General features: G+C 37.8%; 1 long non-coding RNA gene across 1 annotated transcript; it reads left to right on the top strand.

Moving 5' to 3' along the window:
• The first annotated feature begins 2,448 nt into the window (after window positions 1–2,448).
• LOC145133892 (uncharacterized) lies at window positions 2,449–4,509 on the top strand. The gene is made up of 3 exons (XR_013718806.1): window positions 2,449–2,696; window positions 2,819–3,719; window positions 4,226–4,509. It is a non-coding gene; the product is annotated as an uncharacterized LOC145133892 (long non-coding RNA).
• Window positions 4,510–9,546: the final 5,037 nt, after the last annotated feature.

Genomic DNA, 9,546 nt, shown 5'->3' with positions numbered 1-9,546 from the left:
TATATATATATATATATAGTGTTGTAAAACTCGGTCAACTCGGTGATTAATATATATAATATACTTAATGATTTATTATTTAACACACACATGTGATTATTACTACATATATATTTTAAAGTTTAATAATTATTCACAAAGTGAGACAATTGTGTGTTTTTTAGTATTTGTGTATTCACGTGTATCTAATTTTGTTATATATTTCAATAAACTTATGATTTTGACATGTATAATTTCCTTAAAAATATTTTTACATAAATTACCGAATCCGAGTACTCACCGAGTACTCCTGAGTACTCGCTATCTGCCGAACAGGTATCGAGTATATATATATATATATATATATATATATATATATATATATATATATATATATATATATATATATATATATATATATATATATATATATATAGGGAAGAGTTATTTAGAAAACAAAAAAACCCTAAAAATTATAAAAATGCATAAAAAAAATACCAAGACATCACAAAACTTTTTTTTGAATTTTTTTATCAAAAAATCGCAGCATTTTTTACAATTTCGCTAAAAAAATCAATTTTTTTTTTGTAAAAAAAAAAAAAATTTCAGCGATTTTGACCTAAAAGTTGCGATTTTTTGATAAAAAAATTCAAAAAAAAGTTTTGTGATCTCTAAGTATTTTTTTTATGCATTTTAATGATTTTTAGGGTTTTTTGTTTTCCATAGAACCTAAACCTATATATATATATATATATATATATATATATATATATATATATATATATATATATATATATATATATATATATATATATATATATATATATATATATATATATATATATATATATATATATATATATATAAGAGAAGGACTTAAGAATAAATCTTCTAAAGTGAAAAGGATATAAATCAAAGTAAGCTATAAAATAAAGGTGCTATTTATGTAATATTTTACTTTAGATTTAATTAGTCGCAGAACACAAACTCCTATATGGTTGTCAAATGACAAGCGCTTCGTCCAAATAACAACACCCGTTTGCTTTCTACAAGCTGAGTCTCCAAAACCAAAGTACCAAAATATGTTTAATATTTTGTTATGTTTATGTGTATAATTAAAAAAAACATAAAGTACGTATGACGTGTTTAAAAAACGATTTAACTATTATGAAATGTTTGAATCAAACAAAATTTTCGTTTTATAGAAAATTGACATACAATCCGTGAAGGAGTTGACATGTGATATTTATTTTTTTAAGATGATGCTGAATGCTGATGTTGGCTACGCAAAGATGGAAGGTGACAAACAACCACACATCACATGCCACGCGTCCCACCAACTATTCATATGAACCGTGTATGTTGACATGATTGCCATTAGGATCGTACACCACAAAATCAAAGCAAATTCATTGGTCCTCCTTGTCATGCTATAAAAAACTATTAAGATAAATATTCTTTAACAATGTTGAAAATCGGAAAGAAACAACTATTGAATTATTACAAATTGACAAGATTTTCAGGCGATTGAATCGGTACTTGATTGAAAACCAAAAAACCCAACAATAACGACAAGGTAAAATTTGTTAGATAAAATCCTCAATCATGAAATATTATATTTAATGAAAATGCAGGAAGAGGAAAATGTTTGTTTGCAAAAATAAAAAATCATAGATGGAAATTATATCATTACATCATTAAGATGTAAAATAACGTCATACATTGATCTAATGATCTGTCGTTTTATTAGTGCAAAACTTTCACGACAAATGTCTTTTAGTTTCTTTACTAAATATATCGTCTTCATTACTATAATATCGACATGCTTATGATATTTAATTGATGTTAATTAATAGATTTGTAACCTCTAATTCTCTAAAGAAGTATATACTCACTACCTAAAGGCCAAAAGACGTGGTCTCTCCACACTCCCCGAGCCACCTAAAATCCATCACTCCCCTAAACTAATAACATGATCAAACAACATTTCTTTTCATTATATTTTTTTTAGTAAATATATTTTATACGAGAGTTTTGTGTGTTTATTTAAAAGGTTACACATGTTTATTTTGGTTTTGTGGGAAAATAAAATCGAAATTTCAATGTTAATAAAACTCATTATCAAATAGGAGAATGGCCAAGGAGGTTTCATGTATATGGGGTCCAACAGTGGTTCCGACAACACCTGACTTATTCGTACGCAATTCAAAAAATTTTGAAAATTTTCTTCTACTATACCATTATGTAAAAAAATGTGCAACTATATATATATATATATATATATATATATATATATATATATATATATATATATATATATATATATATATATATATATATATGACTATAGGCTGCAATTTAAAAGCCCAAAACTATATTTATAGATAATGTCTACTAAACCCAATATTTTAATCCAACATTTCAAGCCCAAAAAAGAAAAAGAAATATGAAAATAGCCTAATGGCTTCGCTAGCCTTGTGGGATCCGATTCGGTAATTAGAAGAAAAGAAAAAATCGGCAATGTCACATTGAAGGCAGAAGACTACTCGCTGGTTGTTGCTTTATATTCCTTGTTGCCTTCGCCCTTCTGTGGTTGGTACTTAGCACCTACATCTTCAACTTGGCGACTCCAAGCTCGAAATTGGGTACAAAATCAACTCCCTTTCCGCTCCATTGAAGTTTCAATTGTGTTTTGTTCAAGCCCTAGAATGAAATAAGTAAGTTTGATACTTTGAAATTTTACCATTTTTTTAGGTATTCGAAAATTGTTATGTTTTTATTGAAGTTATTGCTTAATTTGGTGAAATTAGTACTTATTTAGCTTAATATTGAATTGTAGGTTACCTTGGTGGTTTTACCAAAAGACCAAGACCTAATCCTAATGAAAGTGGTGAAGGATCTTCCCAAACACCAATCACCAATCAATCAATCCATTCAGTTTCTAACGCAATTCTACAAACATATTGCTCTAATGATAGTGTCGATTTGAAATATCTTCCAAAAGACCCAACGGATAGTCGAAAGATTACAAGTTATAAATTAAATTAAAGAAATGATGTAAGAAGAGTGTATTTGCTTCAAGGACCTTGTCAAATAAAGGTACATAAGTTTCCAAAAAAAGATGAATGGTTTGAGATATAGATGCTTTGTCCCTTCATGGTATGATGATTTTGATTGGTTAGAATATAGTGAGAGAGAATAAAGCATATTGTTTATATTGTTATGTGTGTGGAGGCCTCATGGAACAAAGATGAGGGAGAGATGCATTTGTTTCAGAAGGTTTTAATACTTGGGATAAAAAGAGCCATTTCGGATTCATGTGGGTAATGTTGATAGTTTTCACAACAAAGCAAGAGAAAAGTGTGAATTTTTAATGAGAGAAAAACAAGCAATTAATGTAGTCTTGAGGAGGCAAACGGAAGCAGAGGATCATTAATATAAAGCTCGGTTACGTGTTTCTATTAGTTCTTGTAGACTTTTATTAAAAACCGGTTTACCGTTTGACTTACCCATTCAGTGACTTTGGCACTGGACATTCCCCAAAAGGTTACTATCGGGTTGGGTGTGGTCATGACGAGTTGGTTAACTCGCAAAATAGAGGGCTTTACATTGAAGTGATAAAAACCATTTGAGAGAATAATGAAGATATTTTCAACAATACTTTAGAAAAGGCTCCTAGAAACAATCAAGCGATTTTTCCTAAAAGTCAAAAACAGCTTGTGGAATGTTTTGCACAAGAGGTACTTTTGATTATTCGCCAAGTGATTGGTCAAGATATATTTGCTTTATTGGTTGATTAATCTAGTAATGTCTTGAATAAGGAACAAATGGCTATTGTCTTGTGATATATCGATAGCTTTGGCTTTGTGAAGGAAATATACATTGGATTTGTGCACGTTAATGATACATCCTTTTTTACTCTTAAAAATGCCATAAATTAAGTACTTTACAAGTAATAAGTTGAATTTTAGTTAGGTAATTTATTCTTTACTTTTTTGTTATATGAATTTAATTTAATTATATATATATATATATATATATATATATATATATATATATATATATATATATATATATATATATATATATATATATATATATAAGATAAGAGGACAAGGTAACAATGGGGCTAGCAATATGCGAGGGGAATTCAATAGCTTGAAAGCATTGATATTACAAAAGAATGACATATCTTTTTATGTATATTGCTTTTCACATTAACTCTAATTAGTGGTTATGGATGTAGCAAAGAAGCATGATGGTGTTCGTGACCTTTTTAAGCAAATTTCATTGGTGGTTGATGTTGTTTGTGCCCTGTGTAAAAGAAAAGACTTACAATGGGAACAAGCAAGAGAAAGGGTGTGAAAAGGCTTGTGTAGTGGTGAACTTGAAACCATAATAGGGTTAAATCAAGAGGCTACACTTATTCGAGCGGGAGATAAAAGATGGGGTTCACATTTCAACACACTCACAAGTTTGATAAAGTTGTTTGCAGACGTTCTTGTAGTTTTAGTTTTTGCGGAAGGGGAGGGAGGGTTAATAGCAAAATGTCAAAAATCATCTGAAATCTTAGCGTATTTACATTATATGAGTTCGTGTTTTACTTCTATATGATGTATGCCTTTTTAAACCCCATGGGTACATTGTCAAAGTAACTTCAAATAAAAGATCTAGACATGTTAGAAGTTGCTTCAATGGTTAGAGGGACAACATAGGCATTGAAATCTTTATGAAACACAAAGTTTCATAGCATTTTGTCAAAGGTATCATGTTTTTGTCAAACACACAATATTGATACTTTGGATATGGAAGATTTTTATGTTGGTGCAAGAAACCATAAGACCTCAAAGAATAATAGATATCATTTTGAAGATTGTAACACTCCAAATCAGGTATTACTCTTTAGACCCATGAAATGGAAAATATGGCATAAAAGGTCCCTTAGTACGCGGGGCGTACTCCAGGAGTACGCTTAGCGTACTAAGGATGCATGAATTCGGAGGGTGGCCGTATACATGGAGCGTACATATAGGCACGCGGGGCGTACGCGACAGAGGGCCAAAACCCTAATTCTCGGACTTGACGCCTATTTAAACACCCTTAAGCCTCTTGGACCAAACCCTAATCAGCCTCCATAGCCTCATTTCTCCCCTTTGCACCAGAGATCCCTTGTGAGAGTGTTTTTGAGCTTAAGGAGTGTATTTGTGACCATTTTAGAGTTCATTCAAGAAGGAGTTGCTAAGCAAGCTTGGAGTGGCATTGGGCTTCAAGAATTTGCATCTAGTTCACCTTGAAGAGCTTCTATAGGTATAAAGTCTTGATCTTGCTATCTTTTTCATTAGATCTAGTTAGGGTTTCTATATTGTCCCTTTTTTGTGTTCATGGATCATCTCTAGAGAGTTGGAGCAACTCCAGAGCTTAGGAAGAGTAGATCTAAGGTCCTTTGACTCATTCATGCTATAAAAATGGTGTCTTGATGGCTGTTTTGACCTCATGTATGGATTAAGACTCTTGGAAATGTCTTAATGGGTTGTTGGGAACATATGGAACATGCAAAGGCATAAAGTTGCCAACTTTATGCCTTAGGACGTCTTAATGGACTTAGATCTAAACATTGGACGTTAGAACATCGAATTTAAGCACTTAATGGAAGATGTGCTTAAAATGTTTGTACGTTGGGCGTAGATTAGCGTACGCAGCGCGTACAGCTTAGGGACCTAGTACGTTGAGCGTACAGGAGTGGTATGCAGCGCGTACGCACTCAGATGGGCTTAGACTTGTTTTGGGCTTGGACTTGGTTTGGGCTTGTAAGCCCTTTGGGCCTTAATCAATCATTGGGCCTGGTCATGTTTTGAATTAGTGGTACAATTTATCTGTTTTAGGCCATGGTTACTATGGTTGGGCCTTATTGGGCTATGAGGCCCATTAATGATTTTGGACATGGACTTTGGGCCTATTAGCAAAGGAAGACTTTTGGGCCATTGTGAAAGGACTTGGGGCTTGGGTTCTTTAATTGGATTATGTTCAGCCCTAACCTTGGGTTAATGGTATTATTGTTCAGCACGGGTATTCACAGACTGTTAGGAGAGTAGCTTTCGGATTCAGCAGATAGAGGTGAGTCTTCTCACCATACCAATGGGTCGAAGGCACCAAGGTCGGCCGATTTTGTGATATGTGGTACACTAGTTGGTTATATGCTAGTTGGTATGTTAGTTGGTTATATTCTATGTGGTATCTTAGTTGTATATGTGGTATACTTGTATGAAAGACTATGGGGGAGCCCATGGCACTTGGATGTCAGACCATGTAGAGAGCCCATGGATTTCCTATTAAAGACCGTGGGGGAGCCCATGGCACTTGGATGTAAGACCATGTGGGGAGCCCATGACTTTCCTATTAAAGACCATGTGGGAGCCCATGGCACTTAGGTGTAAGACCATGCGGGGAGCCCATGGCATCCTGGAGTAAGACCCTGGGGGGAGCCCACGGCATCCCTATATGTTGTATGCATGGCTTATATGGTTTATGTAGCTTTTATAGCTAATATGGTATATGTGATTATGTGGATTGTGTGGGGTATGCTCTGGGGAACTCACTAAGCAATTAGCTTATAGTTTGTTGATTTGTTTCAGGTACTTCTGAGCCTAAGGGCAAGGGCAAGGCTTGATGGTGCGACATGCACTCTTCGGCATTTGATTTGATGGGACACTCTGATATTTTAAATAAAATGTTGATGTTATGGATTTGAAAACAATTGTCATTGATATTTCACATTTTATGGGAATGTTTTGGTTAATTAAAAATGAAAACTTTATTTGAAAATTTGGGTCGTTCCAAGTTGGTATCAGAGCCTTGGTTTGAGGGATTCGGGCACATTCTCGGGTGTGTCAGGACTCAAACTAAGGAAATGGTAAAATTGTTTTTAAAAATCAAAAGCTAAGAACTTCTTAAAATGGGAAAATGAGAGAGTGAAATGCGCGTGATCGTCTGAGCTCAAGTAAGTGGGTCCCCAATATGTTAGCCATGTTATACTGATATTTGGATAATGATAGCTAATGGATTTTGCTATGTGTATGCTTTTAAAATTGTATACAGTTAGAAGCATATAGCCTTAGAATGATTGATTTGGCCTTAATTCCTGTTCCTTGTCTAGTTCTGGTCCTAGGGTAGAATTTTTTTTATTCGAAAGCCTATTTTATCCATTATGTGTATAATTTGCATGCATAAAGGCAACCTGTTATGATTTAGTTCTGGTTTGATATGGATGGATCAAATCCTAGGATAGCCTAGGATTTGAGATGTGCAGTAGCCTGCGAGATATGTTTTGTTCTGGGACGAATTAAAGTCATCAGGTAGAGCCTTGGGGAAGGTACAGGTAGGTGTGGAAGGTAGTATTGGGCCTGTACAACTGAAAGCATAGGACATGTACCCGAACCAATGTTATATCTAGAGGCTCTAAGGAGAACCGGTGTGGGAGTAACCCCTCTTTAGACATCCTGATCATTATGTTTTATGATATTGCAGTATAGTATGGTGGTGACACGACATGGAGCTAGGGGATCGGGATCAGGATCCGGGTCGGGCTACGATACCGAGCCCATTGATGAGCGGTTGCGCGAACTCATTGCAGCCGAGGTTACGAGGGGCATCCTTGACGCTACCCCAGTGATTTTTGGGATGGTCATGGAAGGGATGATGGAGATTTTGGAGGAGAGGCTCAGGTCATTCAGAGCAGAGATTGTTGCGGGCCAGGTCGGGGTGCAAACTCCCTCGTTCTGGGAGTTTAAGGCGTGCGGGGCGTCGGAGTTCTTCAGGGTCAGGGACCCCATAGTTAGCCGATGCTGGGTGGCAGACATGGAGAACGTCCATCACACGAGTTCTTGCCCTGATGCAGAAAAGGTGGGTTTTGCTTCGTGTATGCTGAGGGATCGAGCCCGGGATCGGTGGAGAGAGGTGACTAGCCAGGTGGGAGCAGCCGGTGTGGCTGAGATGACATGGGAAGAGTTCGTCAGGCATTTTGATTTGCAGTTTGCACCACCTATTGAGGTGCAACGGCTAGTGAGGGAGTTTCATGAGCTCCAGCAGACCACCGAGACTGTGGCGGAGATCACCGCCAAGTTTCGAGAACGAGCATTGTTGATCCCACAGTATGCTACAGACGAGGATATGAGGAGGACGAGGTATCATTCCATGCTGAAGGATGATATCCGAGAGCGGGAGATGGAGTTGGACTTCCGCACTAAGTGGAAGCCTGAGCAGGCACAGACAGCAGTAGGTCAGGCTAAAAACTCTAAGACCTCGGATTCTTCTAGTAGGGGCCAGCAGGGTCGTGGCCGGTTTGCCAAGTGCGGTAAACCGCACAGTGGGGCTTGTCGAACGACAGGCTTAGGATGCTACGTATGTGGCCACGTGATCAGGTATTGCCCCAAGAAGGGCTTAATTTTTTTCCGCTGCAACCAGACCAGCCACAAACGGGCCGATTGTCCGAGGTAGCAGGGAGGAGGACGAGCAGTGGTGGCGCCTGCGCCCGCTACAATGAGGATCACTGATGGCCGCCCAGCTAAGGCGGATGCTCCAGTGGTGAAGAGCTGTGCATATCAGTTGACTACCGAGAAGGCTCGGGCAGCGCCAGACGTCGTGGCTGGTACGTGTTTTATCTTTCCTGCTTGATATTGATTTATATTGCTTATGTGTATATATGTGCTCATGTATAGGGACCTTTTTGGTCAATGGTATGTCGGCTCACGTTCTATTCGACTCGGGTGCTACCCGATCATTTGTATCTCTTGCACTTAGCAAGAAGTTTTGGGATGCGTCGGGGACTTTGGATTCCCCGCTTGAGGTTGAGATTGCGGATGACCGCACTGTGAGTGTTGTGTGGGTGTATCGGGACTGTGCCCTGAATGTGCTTAGGGAGAGGTTTCATGTTGATCTAGTCCCGATACCGTTGCGAGGGCTGAAGGTGATCGTCGGGATGGACTGGTTGGGGGGCAATGGGGCCATGATCGACTGTGAGCGCCAGCTGTTGAGGGTTCGAACCCCAAGTGGGGGAGAACTGGTTATTCATGGAGAGAGGGCCTCGCAGGGGTCAACCCTATGTTCAGCTGCGAGGGCTAGGAGACTTCTTCAGCAGGGTTGTTCGGGATTTTTGGCATATATCTCAGATACGAGGGTTGAGACCTCGACGGATTTGGGCAGTGTACCGGTTGTATGCTAGAGGTGAGTCTCCTCACCATACCAACGGGTCGAAGGCACCAAGGCCGGCCGATTTTGTATGTGGTACACTAGTTGGTTATATGCTAGTTGGTTATACGCTATGTGGTATGTTAGTTGTATATGTGCTATACTTCTATGAAAGACCATGGGGGAGCCCATGACACTTGGATGTCAGACCATGTGGAGAGCCCATGGCTTTCCTATTAAAGACCATGGGGGGAGCCCATGGCACTTGGATGTAAGACCATGTGGGGAGCCCATGGCTTTCCTATTAAAGACCATGGGGGGAGACCATGGCACTTAGGTGTAAGACCATGTGGGGAGCCCATGGCATCCTGGAGTAAGACCCTG

This window comes from Lactuca virosa, chromosome 8 (genome assembly GCF_052849685.1).
Source record: "Lactuca virosa cultivar CGN04683 chromosome 8, Lactuca_virosa_CGN04683_v6, whole genome shotgun sequence".
NCBI classification, from domain to species: domain Eukaryota; kingdom Viridiplantae; phylum Streptophyta; class Magnoliopsida; order Asterales; family Asteraceae; genus Lactuca; species Lactuca virosa.
This window is presented reverse-complemented; position numbering and strand designations above follow the sequence as displayed.